Raw genomic sequence first — 16,093 nt, 5'->3', positions numbered from 1 at the left:
AACACTACCTGTTGATATCCCAAACCCTAACCAATGGAGCTTGGTGAATCAATTGTATTGATTTATGATCAAATGGTGATTTGTAATGATTATTCCATGTATGCATGTTGTATGTGATGAGTTTCAAGTGGTTTTTGATGTGTAGAGATAATGGTTTTATCTTGGGAATGAGTGAGTGCATTGCATGAAGAGGAAACTGCATGATGAGTTACAGGAATCGATAAGCGGTGATCAAGGAGCGATCGAGGTTGTCTTGAACAATGTGTTGATGATTTCTATGTAATTTAATGATCATACTTAAACTAATTTGTATGTAATCTCTATGAGATCTTAGGTTTGTGATGTGTTACCAACCTATTAATAAATCAATCAAGCAGAGTTGTTTTGTAGTAGTGTTGGCAATTTTGGTTAAGTGTCAGTGTGATTGATTGTCGAACCAAAAGGAGTATTTGTAGTATGTGTAAAGGCAGATAGGAGCATGAAAAGGATTTGATCAAGCAAAGTAGTGCTATTTACCAGATCAGTAAACCCATGTTGTTCTCTAATAGTTACAACAATTTAATCCTTTAACCAGGTAAGCTTTAACAAGCTTAGTGCTATCTAAATACTCTAACCAGGTGATCCATTAGCTTGGATTTCAAATCCTCTATCGAGGTTACTCCTAGCAGGGCATTATAATCAATCCCTTAACCAGGTGGTCCCTAACAGGAATGCAGGGGATCGTATTTTTTCATTACAAGGCCTAACCAATCCCCCTCCTAAAGTTGGGGTATTTGGCCTCGGAGAACAAGGGACAACAATTAATGATGAGGCCTAACCAATACCCCTCCTTCGCAAGTCGAGGTATTTGGAGAGGACCTAGTAAGTCTGCGGCTGGGAGATAAACCGAGTCTACCTAGAATTATGTCAACTACCTCAATGAGTGGTATGTAGCATCATAATCATCACCAGTAAATGGAAATGGAAATGAAAACCCAAACTGAAATGAATTATGCTTATCATGATATAAATGAACTCTTTCTTGAGTGGGATAATTCCCATGGATTCACAGTCAGGTTTTGAAGCAGCACTAATAGCATATCTAGACCAGCTAATAAGCCAAGCCCAGGCTTTGTCTAGCTCTATAGGGCATACAACTGGGTCCACTGGAAGTCGATCTTTGGGCGTAGAGGCAAAAGAAGCCTGGGTCACCCTGTCAAAGAATTCTCGGTTCCTTCTCCTAACTAATAAGAGAAGGAACAACAAAAAAAGCAAAAATAACTCAGACCTACCCCTATGGGACTCACCCAGGCTCATCTATCCCTCCTCATAAAGAAAAATAGGGAATAACACCAGCTTCTAGGCAAGAATAATGGAACCCCAACCAGCTCAGATTTGTAGAGCTTTAACAGGCTTGACTCCTAACAGGGAAAACTTCAGAAGAGTTCAGAATACTTGTGGGTATTCATCCCCAATGTGGTTTTTCCCATTTGGTTTTCCACATCAAAAATCATTGTGTCAAGTGGTGAATGGTTTTTGTGGTAATGTTTTGATGTGGTTAGTTTTCTTAACTATTCAATCCACTTAGATATATGTTAAGATGACCGGCAGTAATCAGAAATGTGCTTTTACTATGTTTAGTAAAGTATTTTGATGTTTTGGTTAAATGGTTTGGAATTTTTAGATCTATTACATTGTTATTTTGTTATGCCAGTATAGCAGTTAACTTGAAAATTCTATTGCAGTTTGTAGTTCAGTGTTTGAACCAATTAGTCCAGAGATTTTTTTTGAGTTTGGTGAAAGTTAAGTCGGTTTTCTATCTACTAATTCACCCCCCCCCCCCTCTCAATAGTTGTCTAGATCCTTATTGATTCATCGTGTCATCATCATACACACTAAAAGAAAGGAAAATGGGTTCTGGATAGGCTTTTACCTTGGGTCAAACCCCAATTTGGGAATTAATCTTGAATTGAATTGAAGTAGAACATGTAAATACTAAAGTAAATATTGGAAAATATACCTCATATTTGCAATGGTGGATAGAATATTGATGATGCAATTCTCTTTAGATGTAATCATGAATGTTGAATGCAATAACATGATAAAATAATGAACATGAATGACCTAGTCAAACACACATGCTTGCATGAAGATTGATGTGACTTTTCTCCATGATGATTGAAGGATGAAAAATATCCCTTGAATTCTTGAGAATGTTATATGATGAATGCTCAAATGATAAAGGTATTTTATGTCTCCTTCTTGGTCTTAGATGAATTGATAGGATGTCCTTATATAGGGTTTCTTGGTTAAATTATGAATTGCGCCAACCTCCAACTATCAAGTGTATCCACGGGGACCAAAATATATCAAGAAGGGGAAATGCCCATCCATATTTAAATGGATCTTGTTAAGGAGGACTAGGGAGCTATGGTGTCCCGGTCTATACAAGAGAATGATAACACCCTTTTCCTCCAAAAATAAGACAAGAAACTAATAAATCAAGTGGGATAACTCTTGAATGGTGTCCACTTATCCATGTATACAATTGAGATTAGATTTGGAGTAAAAAGTGGCCAAAATGGGTCTAGAGGGAAAGAAAATGGGACACACTAAAATAGGAGTACAAATACAAGGTGTGAATTGTACAAGGTTACAATTTATGATGCCACATTTAGGCCCCACTTTAACTAGAGTATGAGCCTATGCAAATACTTGTGGTAAGAGAGAGGAACAACTAATAAACGAATCACAAAGAGAAAACATCACTAATTTTGAGGAACCAAACCCTCAATATTAGGATCTTAACTCAAATAATCACATGCAAGGACACAAAAGACAAAAAAAACACAAGATAAAAGACAAACAATACAAGGGGTTAGTACTGAAAACAAAAAGCTCCAAGTCAACTAGTTGAAGAGACCTTAATAGTCAAAATGTCTTAACCACTATTCTCATTCTCAGAATGCTATTACAAGAACACAAGTGGTCACATGGAAGGAGAAAGAGCATGCATCAAATGATGAACCATGATCCAACAACCAGTTAATCTATGAGCTAATGGGGAGAAGAAAGGAGAAATCATGGACACCATAGGCTATCAAGATGCATTATGCTTGGTGATCCATGAGAACATGACTACTAATGAGACAACAAGTTGTGTTATGTATTGTGATCCATGAATACAAGGAGAGTAAATAGTCTAGAAAGTTGTTTTATGCTAGTTCTACTCATCTCAAAAATATTGCATAAAGAGGGTTGAATAGTCTAGAAAATTGTGTTATGCTAGTCAACCTACCTTAAATAAGTTGAAAAAAGAAGATCTAAAAGATCTAGCAAGATATGTTACACTATTGAACTTACCCTACTGCATATGTCGTCATCTAGTTTTAGGGTTTAAACATCTGATCTAAGACTTTAGGTTTGGTTTTGGGCATGCAACAACTTGTATAAGATATGAAATTAAAAAACAAATATGTTTGGTTTTGATAACATCTCATATAAGGGTTAGGTCTAGTTTCAAGCATGTACACCTTGTATAAGACATACAAAAGGATTCCACTTGGTTTCAAGAATGAAGCATATTATCTAAGAGTTGGGTTTGGTTTTGAGCATGCAACCACCCATATAAGACATGGAAAATTAAAAATGTGGTACAAGGAGGGCGCAATGTATGCCCCACCTTAAGATGTCAACATAGCAATACGTTGATGTCAAAAAAAAAATAGAAAAGAGGATACACACCTTTATCACCAAGGAGATATCCTTTAGGAAACAATGTATATGAATCCAAGATAAAGAGGCATGACACTTATAAGCAAGGAAAAGATAGTTGTAAAAGAGATATCTTGCATCAAGTGTAAAAGGAATCTTTTGGAGAAGGAGGAAGAGATCTTTCCTCAAAGACATCTACCTCCAAGAGGATATTTTGAACTAAAATAACATCATTGACCAAAAAAAAACAAGGAGAACAAGAATTCATACCTTCCCCAACTATTTCTAGGTAAAAGGATTCTTGATGAAGGATAACACACTTTTGACCCTAAGTGAGGGTCTTTTTAATAATAAACATACATCAACAAGTGAAGAAGAGGTTGTACTCAAGGATACAAACCTCTTGCATAAGAGAGAATTCTTGAGTAAACAAATAGCTTCACGCAAGGGATAATATCGTATCATAAGAAAACACCACTCATCCTAGGAAATGTGGATCCTTAGAAAGGCTAGAAGATAAAGGATAAAATCAATTCCCCCAAATCATAGGGACAAAGAGAATAATTACACTCCTTCCAAAGATATTATACATAAAATATGTACCACTTCAAGCAAAGAATAGGTCCTAACCGAGGAACAAGCATACGATCATATGAAGACAATTCATTGTGTGAAAAGACATCAAGTTATGAACAATACAACTCAATAGAATAGGAAATCTTTAAAAAAGAGAGAGAATTGAATATACTAACCTTGCCCCCAAAGAAAGAAGACAAGGAAGAATTATGTTTCTGTCCAAGTATGATTGGAATTGAAGATGCATCACCACACATGATAAAGAGACCCCAATAAAGTTAAACTACTAATGCCATAGGGTGAGGAGAAACATAATAAGGTGAATGGAGTGTTAAGGCACTAGGTATTCACCAAGAAAAACTACAAGATCAATTATAAGACCAATGTGAGCTTGATCATATTGGTCTTAAAAAAATTCTTTAAATTTTATAATTTCCAAGAGAATGAGAATAACAACAATGAAAAAGATAATACTTGTCACCTTCTTTGTTCTTATTATTATATTTTATGAAATGAAATATCACATGCTTATTATACGTCAATCTCCAAAATATTACTTTTGCTAATTTTTCTTTATGGTCAATTTGACTAGGTCATGCCTCTTGAGATATAGGACAAGGTATGCTAGAGGAAGGAGAAGGATGGTTTTATTGAGGTAAAATAATTGGTAAAGGAGGAGAAGGATTATTTGAAGAAGTGTGTTTGGATGGATGATAGTTTTCATGTCTCACAAAATAATCCTTAAGTATTTGAACCTTAAAAGCAACCTCTATCGATGTTTGAGAATTACGATATCCCACTCCTCCCTTAGGAAATTGTGTGGGAGGGTCTACAAAGATCTTAATTCCTTGTCCTATATAACCTTGTTTTAAAATAATAGTGTATGGACAACCTCATAAGATGTTCTCAATTATGAAGGAGAAGGGATCTCATTAAGGACACATAGAATGGTCAAATTTCTCAATTATGAAGGAGAAGGGATCTCATTAAGGACACATAGAATGGTCAAAAGGATGATAAGATAAAGAAGGGATATATCTTATAAAAAAATTCTCCTTTCTATCATCATTTTCATGTCCTATTTGGTTGGTTGAGAAGAATGGTCTATATCATCTAAGGATTCATCTTTTCTTAATGGTATGTGTGTTAGAATGTGTTGATACCGAGAGTAAACTGAGAGGGGGTGGAGGTGAATTAGTTTACTAACAATAACATCAATCAATTCAATTATAAACCTTAAACTGAAGCACAACTCAATGAAGAATATAACATGAAAGCACAACACACATAACACCAATATTTTGACATTCAAAACCTGGAAAGGGAAAAACCATGGTGGGAAACCCTACCCACAATCAAATTAATACTCTGCAGTAGTATTGTGAATGATTGCAATGGGGTCTACACATGGAGAAAGGCCAATAGCCTAGAGCGCACTGCTCATCACAAAGGGAAGTCTCACTGACTTACAAAATCATCAAACTACAATACGGAAAGCAATGAACTATGAAAGTAGCATCTACAAATGCCTAATACAGTTTCGGTTAAGCACTTATATCGGCCCTACAATACAAAACCTTTCCAACCTTTTTCTAAATGAGATAACCTTGTTCTCTCATAAATCAATCTCTGATAATGTAGACTTAACCAACCATAACCATCGATCCATCCATTGCTACAATTACATGAATAAGTCACCTATAAATACAGATCATCAACCTTATTGACAAGGTCGACTAAACCCTAAACCAATAAATACAAAAATTACATCACATGATACCACAAGACCAATATTATTATTTAAATTAAATATTATGGACCTAAATCAAATAACCAAACAATTAAATCGACCAGGAATTCTGCTAAGACCAAAATCCAACATGCTTTACTAGCTGGTAGAAACCCTCAATGAAAGTTTAATCATATCCAAATAGGACCACCATAATAGCATACCATCCAATGCAAAGTCATGAAACATTCGAGATATTTCCAATAAGAACCAATTCCATAATTTGGACCCAAAATCCACAGATGAAGTCACCAAATAGTGCATACTAGTAAAGCTAATCGGGAATGCCAGAAGCTGGTAAAGCCAAAAGAAAGCCAGGAAAGCCAAGAAAAATCCAGGTACTGGTAGGTACCAAAAGCGATAACTAAAACATGAAACCACCAAAATATAGCAATCATATAACTAATACAATAAGCATCCAAAACCGATTCCAAAGATCTAATCATACCGTATTAGAAACATAGCCAAAGCCAAGATGAACACCAAGACTAATCGGGATAGTCTCCAACCAGGATACATTGTTGACATCAATGAAATCACTTAACCAAATCCAGCATATTGCCAACAATCTCCCCCTTTGGCATTGATGGCAACACTAAATGTGAAAAATATCCAAGTGCCAAGGAATGCCAACAATCTCCTAAAAGCTGAACTGAAATATATCTCCCCCTTAGATTAACATGAATACCTCTCCCAGAAAAAGATCTAATAGTTTTTCACATGAATACCTCTCCCCCCCTTTGACATCAATGATAAAGGAAGGATATCAAACTAAGAATACTGAACCAAACAGTTGACTACTCCCCCTGAGTAGTAGCACTATATTCATCAACCTGGATCAGGAAAGTATGTCTGATAAGCTCACCGGATTGATGCATCCCTACATCTCTAAGTCTCTTTTGGAGGGCTGCTAACCCCCAACTGATCTCTGAGATATTCAAAAGTGTCTTTAGGTAACGGTTTAGTTAGAATATCTATAATCTATTCCTTAGTAGGCACATAAACCAGTCCGACTTCCTTTGCTTCAACCTTTTCCTTCAAGAAATTATACCTTATAGAAATGTGTTTGATTTGGAATGAAATACTGAATGCTTTGACATAACATTAGTAGCATTATTATCATAGTGAATAACAATAGGCTCATCATAACTTGCCCTTATATCCTTTAATAGTTGTTTCATCCATAAAAATTAAGTACAGTTGGTAGCAACTGTAACATATTCCACTTCAGCAGTAGATAATAAAGTGCATGATTGTTTCTTACTAAGCCATGAACCCAACTTCTTCCCAAGAAAGAATGCACCGCCAGTAGTGCTCTTCTGGTAATCCACATCTCTTGCCTAATCAGAATCTGTATATGCACATAATGTGAAGTCATCATCCTTAGGATACCATAACCCAAAGTCTATTGTACCTGCCAAATATCTGAATATTCTCTTGATAGCAATATCATGAGTTTCTCTAGTATCTGGCTGAAATCTAGAAGCAATACAAATAGCATTCATTATATCAAGTCTAGTCTTAGTTAGGTACAACAATACACCAATCATTGATTTGTATCTACTCGGATTTACTTTAGGTGAGTCACTATCCTTTGACAATTTACAACCGGTTATCATAGGAGTACTGACAAGTTTATAATTCTCAAGTCCAAATTTCTTAAGTAACTCCTTCACATACTTAGTTTGACAAATTAAAATACCTTTATCAGTTTGAGTAATCTGTAAGCCTAAGAAAAAAATTATTTCACCAATCATAGACATTTCAAATTCATTCTTCATATCATCAGCAAATTTCATGCTTAAACCTTCTTCTCCTCCAAAAATGATATCATCCACAAAGACTTCAATAATCAATATGTCAGCATGCTCAATTTTTTAATATAAGTTACTATCAGCATTACCTTTACTGAAACCAAGCTTTAAAAGATACTTATCCAATCTAGCATACCATGCTCTAGGGGCTTGTTTTAGTACATATAAAGCTTTCTTTAGCCTACAAACCATGTCCTTTTTTGTGATAAATAAAATCCATCAGGTTTCTCAATGTAAACTTCTTCTTCAATATCTCCATTCATAAATACACATTTAACATCCATTTGATATACTTTATAGTTCTTGTGTGCAGCATAAGCAAGAAAAAGTCTTACTGCTTCAATTCTAGCAACCAGAGCATAAGTTTCTCCATAATCAACACCTTCTTGAGAATAGCCTTTGCAAAGCAATCTAGCCTTTTTATTTACCACTTTACCTTCCTCATTCAATTTAATCCTAAAAACCCATTTAGTTCCAATAATGTTCTTGTCTTTAGGTCTAGGTACAAGTTCCCATGTCTTATTCTTTTCAATTTGATCTAATTTTTCTTCCATTTCTTTTATCCAATTTTCATCCTTACTTGCCTCAATAAAAGATTCTGGTTCAATTTGAGAAATTAAATATACCTCTTCAACAGCTAACCTTCTTCTAGTCATCACACATTTCCTTTTATCTCCAATGATATGATCTTCTGAATGATTTAGCTTTACATAACTTGGAGGATTTGAGTTTTCTTGATTTGCTGACTCATTTTGTTGTTCCTCTATCACTATTGAATTTTATGATGTTATCGAAGTCACTGGTTCACTATTCTAAACTGATTCTTTCATTACCGGTTCAGCTCTAATAAATTCATCTTCCGGTCCATAATCATGAGCTTTGATCTGATTACTGTCATGCTCATCCACCTTGACATTTATGCTTTCCAATATCCTATTCAATCTTTTATTATAACATCTATATGCTTTTCTCTTAATAGAATAACCCAAAAATATTCCTTCATCACTTCTAGGATCAAACTTTCCTAATGCATCATCTCTTCTAATATAACATTTTCTTCCAAAAGTTCTGAAATATCTGACAGTAGGAGTATGACCAAACCATAATTCATAAGGAGTCTTACCGGTATCACCTTTAATGTATACTCTGTTGAAAGTGTATACAGCAGTATTGACAGCCTATCTTCAATAGATATTGGGGAATTTAGATTCAGTCATCATAGTCCTTGCAGCATTCAAGATTGTTTTGTTCTTCCTTTCCACCAATCTATTTTGTTGTGGGGTTCTATGTGCAGAAAGTTGTCTCCTAATACCATTCCTTTCACAAAAGTTGTTGAACTCACTGGATGTAAACTCACGGCCATGATTTGATCTTAAGCATTTTAACTTCAAACCTGTCTCAGTCTCAACCATAGCATTAAATATTTTGAATTTCTCAAAAGCTTCAGATTTTTCTTTCAAAAATGTCACCCACATCATTCTAGATTAGTCATCAATAAGTAACATAAAATATCTATCACCTTGAAAAATTTTAGTCCTTGTCGGTCCACACAAATAAATATGAATAAGATCAATAATTTCATTAGATTATCATGTATACTTCTGAAAGAAGTTCTAACTTACTTACTCATTTAACATTCTCTACATACCAGATTATGAGGTTTAACAATTTTAGGCAAATCTCTGACAGCCGATATTGAACTGATATTTATTATATAATAAAAATTTACATGACACATCCTCTTATGCCATAACCAACTTTCATCAATCTGAGCAATCAAGCAAGCATTCTCACCAGAGTTCAAATGAAATATATTACCTTTAGTCTGAGTTCTGGAAGCAATCTCCAATCCTGATTTATTAATGATCTTGCATTATCCATATTTGAATTGCAAATGAAATCCTCTATCCACCATCTGACCTACACTCAAAATATTATGCTTTAAGCCTTCAACATAGTAAACATTATCAGTATTTGTCTTACCATCCAATGATATTGTTCCTTTGCCTTTGATCCTACATGCCTTGTGGTCTCCAAATCTAACCAATCCACCATCAACTTCTTGCAGTGATAGAAACTTTCTCTTGTCACCAGTCATGTGATGTGAGCATCCACTGTCTATAACCAATTCATCCTTCTCTTCAATTTTAGCATCCAAATCCTTTTCTTCGGTAAGTGTTGCTTCAATGAAAGATTCTGAAGAATCATCCTTAATAGCAATAAAGACCCAATCTTTGTCAGAGGAAGCTCCATTACTGGATCCACTCACAGGTTCATCATCACCAAAAATACCAAAATCATCATCACTGGCATAATAACATGATTTATCCTCCTGAATCTAGATTTACTCTGATATTCAGGATTAGGCTTATAATTCATCACAAATCTTTCATGATTCCTAGCAACTCTTTCAAGACATCTAGAAGAAAAATGACCAATCTTATTGCATGAAAAATATTTAAAAGGGACTTTTCCTTCATACTTACTTCCAACTAGTCCTTTACGGATTCTTCTAGCAATCAGGTCTTCCAACTCTTCAAGATATCGTTCTTCTCTCTCAATTTCCTCCATATCCTTGGCATGCATCTCTTTCCAATCTATTTTCTATTTACCGGACGTAAATTCTTTAAATGCAGTCTCGGTTTTAGCAGCATTCTGATCTCAAGTTCTTCAAGTTCAAAAGCAGTCAATTTCCCAAGTAATGTATCTCCAATCACAGGGGTACTTGACATTGTCTAGACTTCATTAATAGAAGTATCCTTTATTTTTGTAAGTTGGAGGTAGAACTCTTAGAACTTTTGATACTATTTCATCTTCACTGACAGATCCACCACAACATTTGATACCCATGAAAATTTCATTGACTCTATCCATGAAAGAACTTATCTTCTTATCCTCTTCCATCTTCAAAGTTTCATACCTTACCCAGAAACCTTCAAGTTTAGCAATCTTTACTGCCTGATCACCTTCATAAAGAGTTTCAAGTTTCAACCAAATCTTCTTAGAATTCTCCAATTATTTGGCATTCAATAGATTTTCATCAGATAGGCCACTCAATAAAGCTTCTTTTTCTCTTACATCATTTTCAGCTCTCTTTTTTTCATCAGCAGGGTCTGGTGTACCAAAGTTAGGATCATGAGGTATATACCCTTTCTCTACTATCTCCCAAACTTCTATTCCAAGAAAACTGAGATGAATCTTCATCCACTCCTTCCATATCTTGTCATTTATACCATCAAATTTGGGAATCTCCTTCCGGTAAGGATTGAATGTAGAACTAGATGTTAATGCCCTTAGATCTCCTCAATAAGTTAAGCTTCTACAAAGAGGACCAAGCTATGATACCAATTGTTAGAATGTGTTGATACCGGGAGTAAACTAGGAGGGGGGTGAATAAGTATACTAACAATAACATAAATCAATTTAATTATAAATCTTAAACTAGAGCACAACTCAATGAAGAATATAACATGATAGCACAACACACATAATGCCAATATTTTGACGTGGAAAACCTGAAAAGGGAAAAACCATAGTGGGAAACCCTACCTACAATCAGATGAATACTTTGCAGTAGTATTGTGAATGATTACAATGGCGTTTGCACATGCAGAAAGGCCAATAGCCTAGAGCACACTGCTCATCACAAAGGGAAGTCTTACTGACTTACAAAATCATCAGACTACAATCGGGAAAGCAATGAACTATGAAAGTAGCATCTACAAATGCCTGATATAGTTCCACTTAAGCACTGATGTTTTCCCTGTAATAAAAAACCTTTCCAACCTTCTTCTGAATGATATAACCTTGTTTGCTCATAAACCAATCTCTGATAATGTAGACTTAACCAACCATAACCATCAATCCATCCATTGTTATAATTACATGAATAAGTCACCTACAAATACGGATCATCAACCTTATTGACAAGGTCAGCTAAACCCTAAACCCATAAATATAAAAATTATATCACACGATACCACCAGACCAATATTATGATTAACATTACATTGCATGGACCTAAATCAAATAACCAAACAATTAAATCCATCGGGAATTCCGCTAAGACCAAAATCCAACATGCTTCACTAGACGGTAGAAACCCTTAGTGAAAGTTTAACTGGATCCAAATAGGACCACCATAAGAGCACACCATCCAATGCAAAGGTATCAAACACTCAGGATATGATCAACAAAAACCAATAGCATGACAGACCGATTCCATAAGCCAAATCCAAAATCCACAAATGAAGTCACCAAATAGTGCATACCAATAAAACTAACCGGGAACGCCAAAAGTCAATAAAGCCAAAAGAAAGCTAGGAAAGCCAAGAACAAGGAAAGTACCAGTAGATACCAAAAGCGATAACGAAACCATGAAACCACCAAAATATAACAAGCATATAACTAACGGAATAAGAATCCAAAATCAATTCCAGAGATCTTATCATACTGGATCAGAAACACAACCAAAGCCAAGATGAACACCAAGACTAATCAGGATAGATCTAACTGGGATAGTCTCCAACCGGGATATAGTGTTGACATCAATGACAACCCTTAACCAAATCCAACATATTTCCAACAATGCATGGAAAAATCGATCATGAATAAAATTCATATCATCTTACCTACAGATATGTTGACATTCAAGATAAGCTCTAGGATAATAAGTAGGATATAGAGAGATTGATAAAGAAAAATTTTTATCATCACCCCCTTGCACTAAAGTATGTGTATGAGAAGATGGTGTCATGTTTCTCTTTAATTCTTTCTCTCCATCATAGAAATCATTGATAGGAGTATTGATTTTTTCCTGATTTTCATGAGATACCCTAGGAGACGTACAATATTAACCTTTTCAATGTCATCTGTAGGATTATCATTTTATACAAAAAAAATTATGTGATCTACATATGCAATGCATTTTATTAAAAATATAATCACAAAACAACATACAATATGGATAAAAGATTTGAGATATGATTTGCAAGTAGGAAATATCTTTGAAATTATAACGATGCCATATGCAAGATTATTATGAATGAAAAGAAGTAATGTAAAGTGGAATAAATCATTATCCAACACATTATTTTGATAAATGTAACTAAGAAACAATGTAATCAAATGTTTTTTTGGCGGTGGCACACCCCTTGGGCTCTCAATCCAATCACTTAGTCGAAGCCATAGGAGCTTTCCAGGTCATTGACCTTGCTAGAAAATTGGATATTAAAAGTATATGGATTGAGGGGGACTCGAAAAATATTATTGAATTCCTTTTAGGTAAATCCTCCCCCTCATGGACCATCAAAAATTGGATCAACAAAGCAAAAACTATCATTGGCAACTTTGAGAATGTAAGAATCTCACATGTGTTTAGGGAAGAAAATGTGGTCGGTGACTATTTTGCCAATGAATGAGTTAAGCTCTCTGGATGACAAATGTGGAAATCCTACAATGATCTAGAAGCAAGGGTGAAATCCTTAATTAGATATGATTTTATTGATGCAAATGTTGTCATTTCAAAAAAATAATTAAGTGGATCAGTGCAAGGTACTGTTTCATTCAATACTTTGTCGGTGCCATTGTTGTCCCTTTTATCCACGTGAAATGGCATGTTTTGTGGGTTCCTACAATTTGTTGTAAATCTGTTGCCTAGATTATCTGCTATGCAAGTAAGAAGAAAGGAACCTGCGAAAAAATGGGGGGAAATAGGAAAAGGGTGGAGCCAAAAAGCACCAGAAGAATCAAAAAGTTTGGAATCAGATTGTCAAAGGGAAGCTGAAACCTTTCTTGGATAAGATTCATGGTGCTAACCTTGATATCATGAGGTATTTCATTAAAAAATAGAAGGAGGAAGGCATCATATTGTCTAGTAGAAATGTCATTATCAATGAGGTCCTGATTGGAGAAGTTTTGGGCCTCTCTACTGAAGGTATGAAATTCTTCCATGATAGGAAGATTTCTGATGAAGCAGTTGTAAATTTACCTAAATCAAAGGAGGAGAGGGAAGTGCTGGTAAAGGTTTTGAATAGGTACTTTGAGGTTGGCACCATTAAAAATCTTTGGAGGGAGGTTCTAAGGATGGTGATAAAATATATAACTGTCGATGGGAGATTTACAATGGTGTATGGCTATCACTTCGTCCTTCTCAACCACTTGAGGTACAAGGTCAGGGTTTCTTTCCCCTATTATCTATTGAGTTTTCTTAAAAACTATATTTTGGAACACCGTAAAATTCCTAAGAGTGCTCATGTTTTGCATGTCGGTCTTATCTAGCTCATTCATGAGCACTTTGCTAGTCTGCCTGCTCCTTCCAATCCCATTCTGCCCTCAGACTCTGATGGGTATGACATTGAATCCAGTGTGTTTGAGGGAAACTCTGATGGGGATTCATACTAGGAAGAGTAAATTTCTCCTCCCCCTAAAAAGACACCTAAAATATCCCCTTTGAGTAGGCCTTCGGGTAAACGAGAAACCTCTGTGAAAACCCTCTCCAAGGCTCAAAAGAAAATGAAAGCCTCTTCGAAGAAAAAATTTGTGTCTTACTCTAAGGATTAGTTGGGTGACGCTTCCAATACTTCTTGTTCCCCTGAAGATTCCCTTTCCTCCCACCCTGCTACTCACAGAGAGAATAGGCCGAAATTTCCAAAAGATGTCAAACCGAATGAACATTACTTTAAATTGGACAAGGAATCTCCTAATGATGTGTTGGCTATTGCAAGGAATAATGTAGTGGACCTTTTTAAGGTTTGTAAATAGGATTTTCATGAAATCAAATACCTTAACCCAAAAAATAGGACAGCTTCTAGTAAACCAGAGGAGTTGGTTGATAAAGAGTAGCCCCAAAAGACTATAGGGGCAATCTGGATAGAGGAAGAAAAGATATCCATGGTGGAGTGCCTACAAAGAACATTGGAACTTATTGATAAAATGAAAAAAAAGAAAATGAGAAGAAAATCTTGCAAATTGAGGGGGGAGTTAGCAAAATCATGGAGTCCTTGAATACAATAATGAAATAAATTCACAAGATAACCAAGAATTTTATGGTCGCGATGAAGATGATGGTGGAGAAACTGGAAAAATCCCAACACAACACTTTGATTGTGGACCTTGATGCTGACAGAGAAAAAGACCAGAAAGAGGATTCTTGCACGTCCAAGAGAATCAGAGCCAATCTGAAAAGAAAGGTGGAGTCTTCAAATCAGGAGCTTCAAGACCCGAGAAGATCGGCCCAAGAGATGAATAATCTAGAGATTGAGATAGCTAAGACTATTAAGTCTTTAGGTTAATTTTTTTCTAGTTTTAGTTCTTGTTATCTTTTTGTCTAGTCTGTTGTCTTTTTATATGTTTGATAGCTTTTCTATGTTGGTGAACTTAGACTGCTTATTTTAAATTTTTGTATGTAACTTGGTGGTTTCGGGTCTCTATAAACCCCACTTTTTCCCTAATCAAAAACAATATAATCATGTATGAAATAGAAAAGAGATCAAATTTAGTGAATTCCATAATGAAACACCCCAAATCTGATCTAAAAAATTAGAAGATGGAAATATAAGATACGTCGAATTTAGAAAAATATAATGGTGTGATTTGGAAATTAGAGTTTCACTAATTAAGATAGTAAGACTACTAATCTCACAAGATCAACCATACATTAAAAAGTGGAGTAAATTCAATAGTTCTAGACACAATTCAATTAGGGAAAAGGGTTGAGATATTAATTAAATTTACTAGTTGGTTTTCTCCTCTTTTAGAGTTAAAATTTGGATTTTTGTACTGTAAATTTTAGGGTAGAATTATGAAGAATTGGAGTAGAACAATAATAATTAAATTCTAAAAACTTCACATAGATCCATAGACAAAGATCTAAGTGAGAAAATCAAATTAGAACATGTTGTAGAAACTTTAGGTTGAATTGTCAAGATCAAGGTGGTAGGCCGCCCTAGTCCTATAACATTTGGACTAGCAAGTGGGATCATTTCTAGATCAAGGAGAAGCACTGGATCCACCATCAGAAGGTCAAACAAAATTCTCTAGAATAAGGTTCTAGATTGCCCTGGTCCTCCACTTTTCGCTCCATCTAAAGATAAACCTATACATCATTATATATTATAATAGAATCTTCAACCACAATTCTTGACTTAGTTTTCTACACGTAGAAATAGAGGAGAAGGAGTTGTGAATACAGGTTTACCTTGGGTCAAACCCTAGTTTAGGA

Source organism: Cryptomeria japonica, chromosome 3, assembly GCF_030272615.1.
Source record: "Cryptomeria japonica chromosome 3, Sugi_1.0, whole genome shotgun sequence".
NCBI classification, from domain to species: Eukaryota; Viridiplantae; Streptophyta; class Pinopsida; order Cupressales; family Cupressaceae; genus Cryptomeria; species Cryptomeria japonica.
The sequence above is the reverse complement of the archived record's forward strand: the minus strand, read 5'-3'. Positions refer to the sequence as shown.